This window comes from Carcharodon carcharias, chromosome 14 (assembly GCF_017639515.1).
Source record: "Carcharodon carcharias isolate sCarCar2 chromosome 14, sCarCar2.pri, whole genome shotgun sequence".
NCBI classification, from domain to species: Eukaryota; Metazoa; Chordata; class Chondrichthyes; order Lamniformes; family Lamnidae; genus Carcharodon; species Carcharodon carcharias.
In genome coordinates, this window is record NC_054480.1 from 2,368,518 (window position 1) to 2,387,109 (window position 18,592).

The window sequence follows — 18,592 nt, forward strand, 5'->3', positions numbered from 1 at the left end:
AGAACCATAGTCATGGATAGAACCATAGTCATGGATAGTGTCATAGTCATGGATAGAACCATAATCATGGATAGTGTCATATTCATGGATAGAACCATAGTCATGGATAGTGTCAGTCATGGATAGAACCATAGTCATGGATAGTGTCATAGTCATGGATAGAACCATAATCATGGATAGTGTCATATTCATGGATAGAACCATAGTCATGGATAGTGTCATAGTCATGGATAGAACCATAGTCATGGATAGTGTCATAGTCATGGATAGAACCATAATCATGGATAGTGTCATAGTCATGGATAGAACCATAGTCATGGATAGTGTCATATTCATGGATAGTGTCATAGTCATGGATAGTGTCATAGTCATGGATAGTGTCATAGTCATGGATAGAACCATAGTCATGGATAGAACCATAGTCATGGATAGAACCATAGTCATGGATAGTGTCATATTCATGGATAGTGTCATAGTCATGGATAGTGTCATAGTCATGGATAGTGTCATAGTCATGGATAGTGTCATATTCATGGATAGAACCATAGTCATGGATAGAACCATAGTCATGGATAGTGTCATATTCATGGATAGTGTCATAGTCATGGATAGTGTCATAGTCATGGATAGTGTCATAGTCATGGATAGAACCATAGTCATGGATAGTGTCATAGTCATGGATAGTGTCATAGTCATGGATAGTGTCATAGTCATGGATAGAACCATAGTCATGGATAGTGTCATAGTCATGGATAGTGTCATAGTCATGGATAGAACCATAGTCATGGATAGTGTCATATTCATGGATAGTGTCATATTCATGGATAGTGTCATAGTCATGGATAGTGTCATAGTCATGGATAGTGTCATAGTCATGGATAGAACCATAGTCATGGATAGTGTCATATTCATGGATAGTGTCATATTCATGGATAGTGTCATAGTCATGGATAGTATCATAGTCATGGATAGAACCATAGTCATGGATAGTGTCATATTCATGGATAGTGTCATATTCATGGATAGTGTCATAGTCATGGATAGAACCATAGTCATGGATAGTGTCATATTCATGGATAGTGTCATATTCATGGATAGAACCATAGTCATGGATAGAACCATAGTCATGGATAGAACCATAGTCATGGATAGTGTCATAGTCATGGATAGAACCATAGTCATGGATAGTGTCATAGTCATGGATAGAACCATAATCATGGATAGTGTCATATTCATGGATAGAACCATAGTCATGGATAGTGTCATAGTCATGGATAGAACCATAGTCATGGATAGTGTCATAGTCATGGATAGAACCATAATCATGGATAGTGTCATATTCATGGATAGAACCATAGTCATGGATAGTGTCATAGTCATGGATAGAACCATAATCATGGATAGTGTCATATTCATGGATAGAACCATAGTCATGGATAGTGTCATAGTCATGGATAGAACCATAGACATGGATAGTGTCATATTCATGGATAGAACCATAGTCATGGATAGAACCATAGTCATGGATAGTGTCATATTCATGGATAGTGTCATAGTCATGGATAGTGTCATAGTCATGGATAGAACCATAGTCATGGATAGAACCATAGTCATGGATAGTGTCATATTCATGGATAGTGTCATAGTCATGGATAGTGTCATAGTCATGGATAGTGTCATATTCATGGATAGTGTCATATTCATGGATAGTGTCATAGTCATGGATAGTGTCATAGTCATGGATAGAACCATAGTCATGGATAGTGTCATAGTCATGGATAGTGTCATAGTCATGGATAGAACCATAGTCATGGATAGTGTCATAGTCATGGATAGTGTCATAGTCATGGATAGAACCATAGTCATGGATAGTGTCATATTCATGGATAGTGTCATAGTCATGGATAGTGTCATAGTCATGGATAGTGTCATAGTCATGGATAGAACCATAGTCATGGATAGTGTCATATTCATGGATAGTGTCATATTCATGGATAGTGTCATATTCATGGATAGTGTCATAGTCATGGATAGAACCATAGTCATGGATAGTGTCATATTCATGGATAGTGTCATAGTCATGGATAGTGTCATAGTCATGGATAGAACCATAGTCATGGATAGTGTCATATTCATGGATAGTGTCATATTCATGGATAGTGTCATATTCATGGATAGAACCATAGTCATGGATAGTGTCATAGTCATGGATAGAACCATAGTCATGGATAGTGTCATAGTCATGGATAGAACCATAATCATGGATAGTGTCATATTCATGGATAGAACCATGGTCATGGATAGTGTCATAGTCATGGATAGAACCATAATCATGGATAGTGTCATATTCATGGATAGAATCATAGTCATGGATAGTGTCATAGTCATGGATAGAACCATAGTCATGGATAGTGTCATAGTCATGGATAGAACCATAATCATGGATAGTGTCATATTCATGGATAGAACCATAGTCATGGATAGTGTCATAGTCATGGATAGAACCATAATCATGGATAGTGTCATATTCATGGATAGAACCATAGTCATGGATAGTGTCATAGTCATGGATAGAACCATAGACATGGATAGTGTCATATTCATGGATAGAACCATAGTCATGGATAGAACCATAGTCATGGATAGTGTCATATTCATGGATAGTGTCATAGTCATGGATAGAACCATAGTCATGGATAGAACCATAGTCATGGATAGTGTCATATTCATGGATAGTGTCATATTCATGGATAGTGTCATAGTCATGGATACAACCATAGTCATGGACAGTGTCATATTCATGGATAGTGTCATATTCATGGATAGTGTCATAGTCATGGATAGTGTCATAGTCATGGATAGAACCAGTCATGGATAGTGTCATAGTCATGGATAGTGTCATAGTCATGGATAGAACCATAGTCATGGATAGTGTCATAGTCATGGATAGTGTCATAGTCATGGATAGAACCATAGTCATGGATAGTGTCATATTCATGGATAGTGTCATAGTCATGGATAGTGTCATAGTCATGGATAGTGTCATAGTCATGGATAGAACCATAATCATGGATAGTGTCATATTCATGGATAGTGTCATAGTCATGGATAGTGTCATAGTCATGGATAGAACCATAGTCATGGATAGTGTCATATTCATGGATAGTGTCATATTCATGGATAGTGTCATAGTCATGGATAGAACCATAGTCATGGATAGTGTCATATTCATGGATAGTGTCATATTCATGGATAGTGTCATAGTCATGGATAGAACCATAGTCATGGATAGTGTCATATTCATGGATAGTGTCATAGTCATGGATAGTGTCATAGTCATGGATAGTGTCATATTCATGGATAGTGTCATATTCATGGATAGTGTCATAGTCATGGATAGAACCATAGTCATGGATAGTGTCATATTCATGGATAGTGTCTTAGTCATGGATAGTGTCATAGTCAATGGATAGTGTCATAGTCATGGATAGTGTCATATTCATGGATAGTGTCATAGTCATGGATAGTGTCATAGTCATGGATAGAACCATAGTCATGGATAGTGTCATATTCATGGATAGTGTCATATTCATGGATAGTGTCATATTCATGGATAGAACCATAGTCATGGATAGAACCATAGTCATGGATAGTGTCATATTCATGGATAGTGTCATAGTCATGGATAGTGTCATAGTCATGGATAGTGTCATAGTCATGGATAGAACCATAGTCATGGATAGTGTCATAGTCATGGATAGTGTCATAGTCATGGATAGTGTCATAGTCATGGAGTCATGGATAGTGTCATAGTCATGGATAGAACCATAGTTATGGATAGTGTCATATTCATGGATAGTGTCATATTCATGGACAGTGTCATAGTCATGGATAGAACCATAGTCATGGATAGTGTCATATTCATGGATAGTGTCATAGTCATGGATAGTGTCATAGTCATGGATAGTGTCATAGTCATGGATAGTGTCATATTCATGGATAGTGTCATAGTCATGGATAGTGTCATAGTCATGGATAGAACCATAGTCATGGATAGTGTCATATTCATGGATAGTGTCATATTCATGGATAGTGTCATATTCATGGATAGTGTCATAGTCATGGATAGAACCATAGTCATGGATAGTGTCATATTCATGGATAGTGTCATATTCATGGATAGTGTCATAGTCATGGATAGAACCATAGTCATGGATAGTGTCATATTCATGGATAGTGTCATAGTCATGGATAGTGTCATAGTCATGGATAGAACCATAGTCATGGATAGTGTCATATTCATGGATAGTGTCATAGTCATGGATAGAACCTTAGTCATGGATAGTGTCATAGTCATGGATAGAACCATAGTCATGGATAGAACCATAGTCATGGATAGTGTCATATTCATGGTAGTGTCATAGTCATGGATAGTGTCATAGTCATGATAGTGTCATAGTCATGGATAGAACCATAGCATGGGATAGTGTCATAGTCATGGATAGTGTCATAGTCATGGATAGTGTCATAGTCATGGAGTAATGGATAGTGTTCATACGTCATGGATAGAACATAGTTATGGATAGTGTCATATTCATGGATAGTGTCATACTCATGGATTGTGTCATTGTCATGGATAGTGTCATAGTCATGGATAGAACCATAGTCATGGATAGTGTCATATTCTGGGATTAGTATCATAGTCATGGATAGTGTCATAGTCATGGATAGTGTCATAGTCATGGATAGAACCCATAGTCATGGAATAGGGTCATATTCAATGGATAGTGTTCATAGTCATGGATAGTGTCATAGTCATGGATAGAACCATAGTCATGGATAGTGTCATATTCATGGATAGTGTCATAGTCCATGGATAGTGTCTAGTCATGGATAGAACCATAGTCATGGATAGTGTCATATTCATGGATAGTTTCATAGTCCATGGATAGAACCATAGTCATGGATAGTGTCATAGTCATGGATAGAACCATATTCATGGATAGTGTCCATAGTCATGGATAGAACCATAGCCATGGATAGTGTCATAGTCATGGATAGAACCATAGTCCATGGATAGTGTCATATTCATGGATAGAACCATATTCATGGATAGTGTCATAGTCAAGGATAGAACATAGTCATGGATAGTGTCATAGGCATGGATAGAACCATAATCATGGATAGTAGTCATAGTCATGGATAGAACCATAGTCACTGGATAGTGTCATATTCATGGATAGAACCTTAGTCATGGATGAACCATAGTCATGGATAGTGTCCATATTCATGGATAGTGTCATAGTCATGGATAGTGTCATAGTACATGGATAGTGTCATAGTCATGGATAGAACCATTAGTCACGGATTAGAACATAGTCATGGATAGAACCATAGTCATGGATAGTGTCATAGTCATGGATAGTGTCATAGTCATGGATAGTGTCATAGTCATGGATAGTGGTCATAGTCATGGATAGTGTCATATTCAAGGAATAGAACCATATTCATGGATAGTGTTCACTAGTTCATGGATAGTGTCATGTTCATGATAGAACCATAGTAATGGATAGAACCATAGACTTGGATAGTGTCATAGTTCATGGATGAACCATAATCTGGTACGTGTATATTTCAGAGATAGACATATTCATGGATAGTGTCAGGTCATGGGATATAGAACCATAGTCATGGATAGTGTTCATAGTCATGAGATAGAAACCATAATCATGGATAGTGTCATATTCGGGATTAGAACTGTCATGGATATATGTCCATTAGTCATGGATAGAACCATAGCATGGATAGTGTCATAGTCATGGATAGAACCATAATCATGGATAGTGTCATAGTCATGGATAGAACCATAGTCATGGATAGTGTCATATTCATGGATAGAACCATAGTCATGGATAGAACCTTAGTCATGGATAGTGTCATAATTCATGGATAGTGTCATAGTCATGGATAGTGTCATAGTACATGGATAGAACCATAGTCATGGATAGAACCATAGTCATGGATAGAACCAAAGTCATGGATAGTGTCATTATTCATGGATAGGTCATAGTCATGGGATAGTGTCATAGTCATGGATAGTGTCATAGTCATGATAGTGTCATATTCATGGATAGAACCATAGTCATGGATAGGAACCATAGTCATTGGATAGTGTCATATTCATGGATAGTGTCATAGTCATGGATAGTGTCATAGTCAGGATAGAACCATAGTCATGGATAGTGTCATAGTCATGGATAGTGTCATAGTCATGGATAGTGTCATAGTCATGGATAGAACCATAGTCATGGATAGTGTCATAGTCATGGATAGTGTCATAGTCATGGATAGTGTCATATTCATGGATAGTGTCATATTCATGGATAGTGTCATAGTCATGGATAGTGTCATAGTCATGGATAGTGTCATAGTCATGGATAGAAACATAGTCATGGATAGTGTCATATTCATGGATAGTGTCATATTCATGGATAGTGTCATAGTCATGGATAGTATCATAGTCATGGATAGAACCATAGTCATGGATAGTGTCATATTCATGGATAGTGTCATATTCATGGATAGTGTCATAGTCATGGATAGAACCATAGTCATGGATAGTGTCATATTCATGGATAGTGTCATATTCATGGATAGTGTCATATTCATGGATAGAACCATAGTCATGGATAGTGTCATAGTCATGGATAGAACCATAGTCATGGATAGTGTCATAGTCATGGATAGAAAAATAATCATGGATAGTGTCATATTCATGGATAGAACCATAGTCATGGATAGTGTCATAGTCATGGATAGAACCATAATCATGGATAGTGTCATATTCATGGATAGAACCATAGTCATGGATAGTGTCATAGTCATGGATAGAAACATAATCATGGATAGTGTCATATTCATGGATAGAACCATAGTCATGGATAGTGTCATAGTCATGTATAGAACCATAGACATGGATAGTGTCATATTCATGGATAGAACCATAGTCATGGATAGAACCATAGTCATGGATAGTGTCATATTCATGGATAGAACCATAATCATGGATAGTGTCATAGTCATGGATAGAACCATAGTCATGGATAGAACCATAGTCATGGATAGTGTCATATTCATGGATAGTGTCATAGTCATGGATAGTGTCATAGTCATGGATAGTGTCATATTCATGGATAGTGTCATATTCATGGATAGTGTCATAGTCATGGATAGTGTCATAGTCATGGATAGAACCATAGTCATGGATAGTGTCATAGTCATGGATAGTGTCATAGTCATGGATAGAACCATAGTCATGGATAGTGTCATAGTCATGGATAGTGTCATAGTCATGGATAGAACCATAGTCATGGATAGTGTCATATTCATGGATAGTGTCATATTCATGGATAGTGTCATAGTCATGGATAGTGTCATAGTCATGGATAGAACCATAGTCATGGATAGTGTCATATTCATGGATAGTGTCATATTCATGGATAGTGTCATAGTCATGGATAGTGTCATAGTCATGGATAGAACCATAGTCATGGATAGTGTCATATTCATGGATAGTGTCATAGTCATGGATAGTGTCATAGTCATGGATAGAACCATAGTCATGGATAGTGTCATATTCATGGATAGAACCATAGTCATGGATAGAACCATAGTCATGGATAGTGTCATATTCATGGATAGTGTCATAGTCATGGATAGTGTCATAGTCATGGATAGTGTCATAGTCATGGATAGAACCATAGTCATGGATAGAACCATAGTCATGGATAGAACCATAGTCATGGATAGTGTCATATTCATGGATAGTGTCATAGTCATGGATAGTGTCATAGTCATGGATAGTGTCATAGTCATGGATAGTGTCATATTCATGGATAGAACCATAGTCATGGATAGAACCATAGTCATGGATAGTGTCATATTCATGGATAGTGTCATAGTCATGGATAGTGTCATAGTCATGGATAGTGTCATAGTCATGGATAGTGTCATAGTCATGGATAGAACCATAGTCATGGATAGTGTCATATTCATGGATAGTGTCATATTCATGGATAGTGTCATAGTCATGGATAGAACCATAGTCATGGATAGTGTCATATTCATGGATAGTGTCATAGTCATGGATAGTGTCATAGTCATGGATAGTGTCATATTCATGGATAGTGTCATAGTCATGGATAGTGTCATAGTCATGGATAGAACCATAGTCATGGATAGTGTCATATTCATGGATAGTGTCATATTCATGGATAGTGTCATATTCATGGATAGTGTCATAGTCATGGATAGAACCATAGTCATGGATAGTGTCATATTCATGGATAGTGTCATATTCATGGATAGTGTCATAGTCATGGATAGAACCATAGTCATGGATAGTGTCATATTCATGGATAGTGTCATAGTCATGGATAGTGTCATAGTCATGGATAGAACCATAGTCATGGATAGTGTCATATTCATGGATAGTGTCATAGTCATGGATAGAACCATAGTCATGGATAGTGTCATAGTCATGGATAGAACCATAGTCATGGATAGAACCATAGTCATGGATAGTGTCATATTCATGGATAGTGTCATATTCATGGATGGTGTCATAGTCATGGATAGTGTCATAGTCATGGATAGTGTCATAGTCATGGATAGAACCATAGTCATGGATAGTGTCATATTCATGGATAGTGTCATATTCATGGGTAGTGTCATAGTCATGGATAGTATCATAGTCATGGATAGAACCATAGTCATGGATAGTGTCATATTCATGGATAGTGTCATATTCATGGATAGTGTCATAGTCATGGATAGAACCATAGTCATGGATAGTGTCATATTCATGGATAGTGTCATATTCATGGATAGTGTCATATTCATGGATAGAACCATAGTCATGGATAGTGTCATAGTCATGGATAGAACCATAGTCATGGATAGTGTCATAGTCATGGATAGAAAAATAATCATGGATAGTGTCATATTCATGGATAGAACCATAGTCATGGATAGTGTCATAGTCATGGATAGAACCATAATCATGGATAGTGTCATATTCATGGATAGAACCATAGTCATGGATAGTGTCATAGTCATGGATAGAACCATAGTCATGGATAGTGTCATAGTCATGGATAGAACCATAATCATGGATAGTGTCATATTCATGGATAGAACCATAGTCATGGATAGTGTCATAGTCATGGATAGAAACATAATCATGGATAGTGTCATATTCATGGATAGAACCATAGTCATGGATAGTGTCATAGTCATGAATAGAACCATAGACATGGATAGTGTCATATTCATGGATAGAACCATAGTCATGGATAGAACCATAGTCATGGATAGTGTCATATTCATGGATAGTGTCATAGTCATGGATAGTGTCATAGTCATGGATAGAACCATAGTCATGGATAGAACCATAGTCATGGATAGTGTCATATTCATGGATAGTGTCATAGTCATGGATAGTGTCATAGTCATGGATAGTGTCATATTCATGGATAGTGTCATATTCATGGATAGTGTCATAGTCATGGATAGTGTCATAGTCATGGATAGAACCATAGTCATGGATAGTGTCATAGTCATGGATAGTGTCATAGTCATGGATAGTGTCATAGTCATGGATAGAACCATAGTCATGGATAGTGTCATAGTCATGGATAGTGTCATAGTCATGGATAGAACCATAGTCATGGATAGTGTCATATTCATGGATAGTGTCATATTCATGGATAGTGTCATAGTCATGGATAGTGTCATAGTCATGGATAGAACCATAGTCATGGATAGTGTCATATTCATGGATAGTGTCATATTCATGGATAGTGTCATATTCATGGATAGTGTCATAGTCATGGATAGAACCATAGTCATGGATAGTGTCATATTCATGGATAGTGTCATAGTCATGGATAGTGTCATAGTCATGGATAGAACCATAGTCATGGATAGTGTCATATTCATGGATAGAACCATAGTCATGGATAGAACCATAGTCATGGATAGTGTCATATTCATGGATAGTGTCATAGTCATGGATAGTGTCATAGTCATGGATAGTGTCATAGTCATGGATAGAACCATAGTCATGGATAGAACCATAGTCATGGATAGAACCATAGTCATGGATAGTGTCATATTCATGGATAGTGTCATAGTCATGGATAGTGTCATAGTCATGGATAGTGTCATAGTCATGGATAGTGTCATATTCATGGATAGAACCATAGTCATGGATAGAACCATAGTCATGGATAGTGTCATATTCATGGATAGTGTCATAGTCATGGATAGTGTCATAGTCATGGATAGTGTCATAGTCATGGATAGTGTCATAGTCATGGATAGAACCATAGTCATGGATAGTGTCATATTCATGGATAGTGTCATATTCATGGATAGTGTCATAGTCATGGATAGTGTCATAGTCATGGATAGTGTCATAGTCATGGATAGAACCATAGTCATGGATAGTGTCATATTCATGGATAGTGTCATATTCATGGATAGTGTCATAGTCATGGATAGTATCATAGTCATGGATAGAACCATAGTCATGGATAGTGTCATATTCATGGATAGTGTCATATTCATGGATAGTGTCATAGTCATGGATAGAACCATAGTCATGGATAGTGTCATATTCATGGATAGTGTCATATTCATGGATAGTGTCATATTCATGGATAGAACCATAGTCATGGATAGTGTCATAGTCATGGATAGAACCATAGTCATGGATAGTGTCATAGTCATGGATAGAACCATAATCATGGATAGTGTCATATTCATGGATAGAACCATAGTCATGGATAGTGTCATAGTCATGGATAGAACCATAATCATGGATAGTGTCATAGTCATGGATAGAACCATAGTCATGGATAGTGTCATATTCATGGATAGTGTCATAGTCATGGATAGTGTCATAGTCATGGATAGTGTCATATTCATGGATAGTGTCATATTCATGGATAGTGTCATAGTCATGGATAGAACCATAGTCATGGATAGTGTCATATTCATGGATAGTGTCATAGTCATGGATAGTGTCATAGTCATGGATAGTGTCATATTCATGGATAGTGTCATAGTCATGGATAGTGTCATAGTCATGGATAGAACCATAGTCATGGATAGTGTCATATTCATGGATAGTGTCATATTCATGGATAGTGTCATAGTCATGGATAGAACCATAGTCATGGATAGTGTCATATTCATGGATAGTGTCATATTCATGGATAGTGTCATAGTCATGGATAGAACCATAGTCATGGATAGTGTCATATTCATGGATAGTGTCATAGTCATGGATAGTGTCATAGTCATGGATAGAACCATAGTCATGGATAGTGTCATATTCATGGATAGTGTCATAGTCATGGATAGAACCATAGTCATGGATAGTGTCATAGTCATGGATAGAACCATAGTCATGGATAGAACCATAGTCATGGATAGTGTCATATTCATGGATAGTGTCATAGTCATGGATAGTGTCATAGTCATGGATAGTGTCATAGTCATGGATAGAACCATAGTCATGGATAGTGTCATAGTCATGGATAGTGTCATATTCATGGATAGTGTCATAGTCATGGATAGTGTCATAGTCATGGATAGTGTCATAGTCATGGATAGTGTCATATTCATGGATAGAACCATAGTCATGGATAGAACCATAGTCATGGATAGTGTCATAGTCATGGATAGAACCATATTCATGGATAGTGTCATAGTCATGGATAGAACCATAGTCATGGATAGTGTCATAGTCATGGATAGAACCATAGTCATGGATAGTGTCATATTCATGGATAGAACCATATTCATGGATAGTGTCATAGTCATGGATAGAACCATAGTCATGGATAGTGTCATAGTCATGGATAGAACCATAATCATGGATAGTGTCATAGTCATGGATAGAACCATAGTCATGGATAGTGTCATATTCATGGATAGAACCATAGTCATGGATAGAACCATAGTCATGGATAGTGTCATATTCATGGATAGTGTCATAGTCATGGATAGTGTCATAGTCATGGATAGTGTCATAGTCATGGATAGAACCATAGTCATGGATAGAACCATAGTCATGGATAGAACCATAGTCATGGATAGTGTCATAGTCATGGATAGTGTCATAGTCATGGATAGTGTCATAGTCATGGATAGTGTCATATTCATGGATAGAACCATAGTCATGGATAGAACCATAGTCATGGATAGTGTCATATTCATGGATAGTGTCATAGTCATGGGATAGAACCATAGTCATGATAGTTGTCATAGTCATGGGATAGTGTCATAATTCAATGGATAGAACCATAGTCATGGGATAGTGTCATAGTCATGTGATAGTGTCATAGTCATGGATAGAATCATAGTCATGGATAGATCCATAGGTCAGGAGATAGTGTCATAGTTCATGGATAGAACCATAATCATGGGATAGGTTCATATAATGGCATATAGAACCATAGTCACGGATAGTGCAGTCATGGATAGTACCACTAGTCATGGATAGTGTCATAGTCATGGGAGTACCATAAATCATGGATAGTGTCAATATTCATGGATTAGAACCATAGTCATGGATAGTGTCCAGAGTCATGGATAGATCCATAGTCATGGTTAGTGTCATAGTCTGGATAGAACCATAAACCTTGGATTAGCTGTCATAGATCAGGGAAGAACCATAGTCATGGATAGTGTCATATTCATGGATAGAACCATAGTCATGGATAGAACCATAGTCATGGATAGTGTCATAGTCATGGATAGTGTCATAGTCATGGATAGAACCATAGTCATGGATAGAACCATAGTCATGGATAGAACCATAGTCATGGATAGTGTCATATTCATGGATAGTGTCATAGTCATGGATAGTGTCATAGTCATGGATAGTGTCATAGTCATGGATAGTGTCATATTCATGGATAGAACCATAGTCATGGATAGAACCATAGTCATGGATAGTGTCATATTCATGGATAGTGTCATAGTCATGGATAGTGTCATAGTCATGGATAGAACCATAGTCATGGATAGTGTCATAGTCATGGATAGTGTCATAGTCATGGATAGTGTCATAGTCATGGATAGAACCATAGTCATGGATAGTGTCATAGTCATGGATAGTGTCATAGTCATGGATAGTGTCATAGTCATGGATAGTGTCATAGTCATGGATAGTGTCATAGTCATGGATAGAACCATAGTCATGGATAGTGTCATATTCATGGATAGTGTCATATTCATGGGTAGTGTCATAGTCATGGATAGTATCATAGTCATGCATAGAACCATAGTCATGGATAGTGTCATATTCATGGATAGTGTCATATTCATGGATAGTGTCATAGTCATGGATAGAACCATAGTCATGGATAGTGTCATATTCATGGATAGTGTCATATTCATGGATAGTGTCATATTCATGGATAGAACCATAGTCATGGATAGTGTCATAGTCATGGATAGAACCATAGTCATGGATAGTGTCATATTCATGGATAGAAAAATAATCATGGATAGTGTCATATTCATGGATAGAACCATAGTCATGGATAGTGTCATAGTCATGGATAGAACCATAATCATGGATAGTGTCATATTCATGGATAGAACCATAGTCATGGATAGTGTCATAGTCATGGATAGAACCATAGTCATGGATAGTGTCATAGTCATGGATAGAACCATAATCATGGATAGTGTCATATTCATGGATAGAACCATAGTCATGGATAGTGTCATAGTCATGGATAGAAACATAATCATGGATAGTGTCATATTCATGGATAGAACCATAGTCATGGATAGTGTCATAGTCATGAATAGAACCATAGACATGGATAGTGTCATATTCATGGATAGAACCATAGTCATGGATAGAACCATAGTCATGGATAGTGTCATATTCATGGATAGTGTCATAGTCATGGATAGTGTCATAGTCATGGATAGAACCATAGTCATGGATAGAACCATAGTCATGGATAGTGTCATAGTCATGGATAGTGTCATAGTCATGGATAGTGTCATAGTCATGGATAGTGTCATATTCATGGATAGTGTCATATTCATGGATAGTGTCATAGTCATGGATAGTGTCATAGTCATGGATAGAACCATAGTCATGGATAGTGTCATAGTCATGGATAGTGTCATAGTCATGGATAGAACCATAGTCATGGATAGTGTCATAGTCATGGATAGTGTCATAGTCATGGATAGAACCATAGTCATGGATAGTGTCATATTCATGGATAGTGTCATATTCATGGATAGTGTCATAGTCATGGATAGTGTCATAGTCATGGATAGAACCATAGTCATGGATAGTGTCATATTCATGGATAGTGTCATAGTCATGGATAGTGTCATAGTCATGGATAGAACCATAGTCATGGATAGTGTCATATTCATGGATAGAACCATAGTCATGGATAGAACCATAGTCATGGATAGTGTCATATTCATGGATAGTGTCATAGTCATGGATAGTGTCATAGTCATGGATAGTGTCATAGTCATGGATAGAACCATAGTCATGGATAGAACCATAGTCATGGATAGAACCATAGTCATGGATAGTGTCATATTCATGGATAGTGTCATAGTCATGGATAGTGTCATAGTCATGGATAGTGTCATAGTCATGGATAGTGTCATATTCATGGATAGAACCATAGTCATGGATAGAACCATAGTCATGGATAGTGTCATATTCATGGATAGTGTCATAGTCATGGATAGTGTCATAGTCATGGATAGTGTCATAGTCATGGATAGTGTCATAGTCATGGATAGAACCATAGTTATGGATAGTGTCATATTCATGGATAGTGTCATATTCATGGACAGTGTCATAGTCATGGATAGAACCATAGTCATGGATAGTGTCATATTCATGGATAGTGTCATAGTCATGGATAGTGTCATAGTCATGGATAGTGTCATAGTCATGGATAGTGTCATATTCATGGATAGTGTCATAGTCATGGATAGTGTCATAGTCATGGATAGAACCATAGTCATGGATAGTGTCATATTCATGGATAGTGTCATATTCATGGATAGTGTCATATTCATGGATAGTGTCATAGTCATGGATAGAACCATAGTCATGGATAGTGTCATATTCATGGATAGTGTCATATTCATGGATAGTGTCATAGTCATGGATAGAACCATAGTCATGGATAGTGTCACATTCATGGATAGTGTCATAGTCATGGATAGTGTCATAGTCATGGATAGAACCATAGTCATGGATAGTGTCATATTCATGGATAGTGTCATAGTCATGGATAGAACCATAGTCATGGATAGTGTCATAGTCATGGATAGAACCATAGTCATGGATAGAACCATAGTCATGGATAGTGTCATATTCATGGATAGTGTCATAGTCATGGATAGTGTCATAGTCATGGATAGTGTCATAGTCAGGAAAGAACCATAGTCATGGATAGTGTCATAGTCATGGATAGTGTCATAGTCATGGATAGTGTCATAGTCATGGAGTCATGGATAGTGTCATAGTCATGGATAGAACCATAGTTATGGATAGTGTCATATTCATGGATAGTGTCATACTCATGGATAGTGTCATTGTCATGGATAGTGTCATAGTCATGGATAGAACCATAGTCATGGATAGTGTCATATTCATGGATAGTATCATAGTCATGGATAGTGTCATAGTCATGGATAGTGTCATAGTCATGGATAGAACCATAGTCATGGATAGTGTCATATTCATGGATAGTGTCATAGTCATGGATAGTGTCATAGTCATGGATAGAACCATAGTCATGGATAGTGTCATATTCATGGATAGTGTCATAGTCATGGATAGTGTCATAGTCATGGATAGAACCATAGTCATGGATAGTGTCATATTCATGGATAGTGTCATAGTCATGGATAGAACCATAGTCATGGATAGTGTCATAGTCATGGATAGAACCATATTCATGGATAGTGTCATAGTCATGGATAGAACCATAGTCATGGATAGTGTCATAGTCATGGATAGAACCATAGTCATGGATAGTGTCATATTCATGGATAGAACCATATTCATGGATAGTGTCATAGTCATGGATAGAACCATAGTCATGGATAGTGTCATAGTCATGGATAGAACCATAATCATGGATAGTGTCATAGTCATGGATAGAACCATAGTCATGGATAGTGTCATATTCATGGATAGAACCATAGTCATGGATAGAACCATAGTCATGGATAGTGTCATATTCATGGATAGTGTCATAGTCATGGATAGTGTCATAGTCATGGATAGTGTCATAGTCATGGATAGAACCATAGTCACGGATAGAACCATAGTCATGGATAGAACCATAGTCATGGATAGTGTCATAGTCATGGATAGTGTCATAGTCATGGATAGTGTCATAGTCATGGATAGTGTCATATTCATGGATAGAACCATAGTCATGGATAGAACCATAGTCATGGATAGTGTCATATTCATGGATAGTGTCATAGTCATGGATAGAACCATAGTCATGGATAGTGTCATAGTCATGGATAGTGTCATATTCATGGATAGAACCATAGTCATGGATAGTGTCATAGTCATGGATAGTGTCATATTCATGGATAGAACCATAGTCATGGATAGAACCATAGTCATGGATAGTGTCATAGTCATGGATAGAACCATAATCATGGATAGTGTCATATTCATGGATAGAACCATAGTCATGGATAGTGTCAGTCATGGATAGAACCATAGTCATGGATAGTGTCATAGTCATGGATAGAACCATAATCATGGATAGTGTCATATTCATGGATAGAACCATAGTCATGGATAGTGTCATAGTCATGGATAGAACCATAGTCATGGATAGTGTCATAGTCATGGATAGAACCATAATCATGGATAGTGTCATAGTCATGGATAGAACCATAGTCATGGATAGTGTCATATTCATGGATAGAACCATAGTCATGGATAGAACCATAGTCATGGATAGTGTCATATTCATGGATAGTGTCATAGTCATGGATAGTGTCATAGTCATGGATAGAACCATAGTCATGGATAGAACCATAGTCATGGATAGAACCATAGTCATGGATAGTGTCATATTCATGGATAGTGTCATAGTCATGGATAGTGTCATAGTCATGGATAGTGTCATAGTCATGGATAGTGTCATATTCATGGATAGAACCATAGTCATGGATAGAACCATAGTCATGGATAGTGTCATATTCATGGATAGTGTCATAGTCATGGATAGTGTCATAGTCATGGATAGAACCATAGTCATGGATAGTGTCATAGTCATGGATAGTGTCATAGTCATGGATAGTGTCATAGTCATGAATAGAACCATAGTCATGGATAGTGTCATAGTCATGGATAGTGTCATAGTCATGGATAGTGTCATATTCATGGATAGTGTCATATTCATGGATAGTGTCATAGTCATGGATAGTGTCATAGTCATGGATAGTGTCATAGTCATGGATAGAACCATAGTCATGGATAGTGTCATATTCATGGATAGTGTCATATTCATGGGTAGTGTCATAGTCATGGATAGTATCATAGTCATGGATAGAACCATAGTCATGGATAGTGTCATATTCATGGATAGTGTCATATTCATGGATAGTGTCATAGTCATGGATAGAACCATAGTCATGGATAGTGTCATATTCATGGATAGTGTCATATTCATGGATAGTGTCATATTCATGGATAGAACAATAGTCATGGATAGTGTCATTTTCATGGATAGAACCAAATCCATGGATAAGTCATAGACATGGAAAGAAAACATAGTCATGGATAGTGTCATAGTCATGGATAGAACAATAAGTCATGGATAGTGTCATGTCATGGATAGAACCATAGTCATGGATAAGTGTCATATTCATGGATGAGAACCATAGGCATGGATAGTAGCCATAGGTCATGATAGAGACCATAGTCATGGACAGTGTCCATAGTCATGGATAGACTGATAGTCATGGATAGTGTCATAGTCATGGATAGAACCATAGTCATGGATAGTGTCATAGTCATGGATAGAAACATAGTCATGGATAGTGTCATATTCATGGATAGAGTCATAGTCCATAGTGATAGTGTCTAGGTCATGGATAGAGACCATAGACATGGATAAGTGTCATATTCATGGATAGAACCATAGTCATGGATAGAACCATAGTCATGGATAGTTGTCATATTCATGTATAGTGTCATAGTCATGGATAGTGTCATAGTCATGGATAGAACCATAGTCATGGATAGAACCATAGTCATGGATAGTGTCATATTCATGGATAGTGTCATAGTCATGGATAGTGTCATAGTCATGGATAGTGTCATATTCATGGATAGTGTCATATTCATGGATAGTGTCATAGTCATGGATAGTGTCATAGTCATGGTATAAACCATAGTCATGGATAGTTCATAGTCATGGATAGTGTCATAGTCATGGATAGAACCATAGTCATGGATAGTGTCATAGTCATGGATAGTGTCATA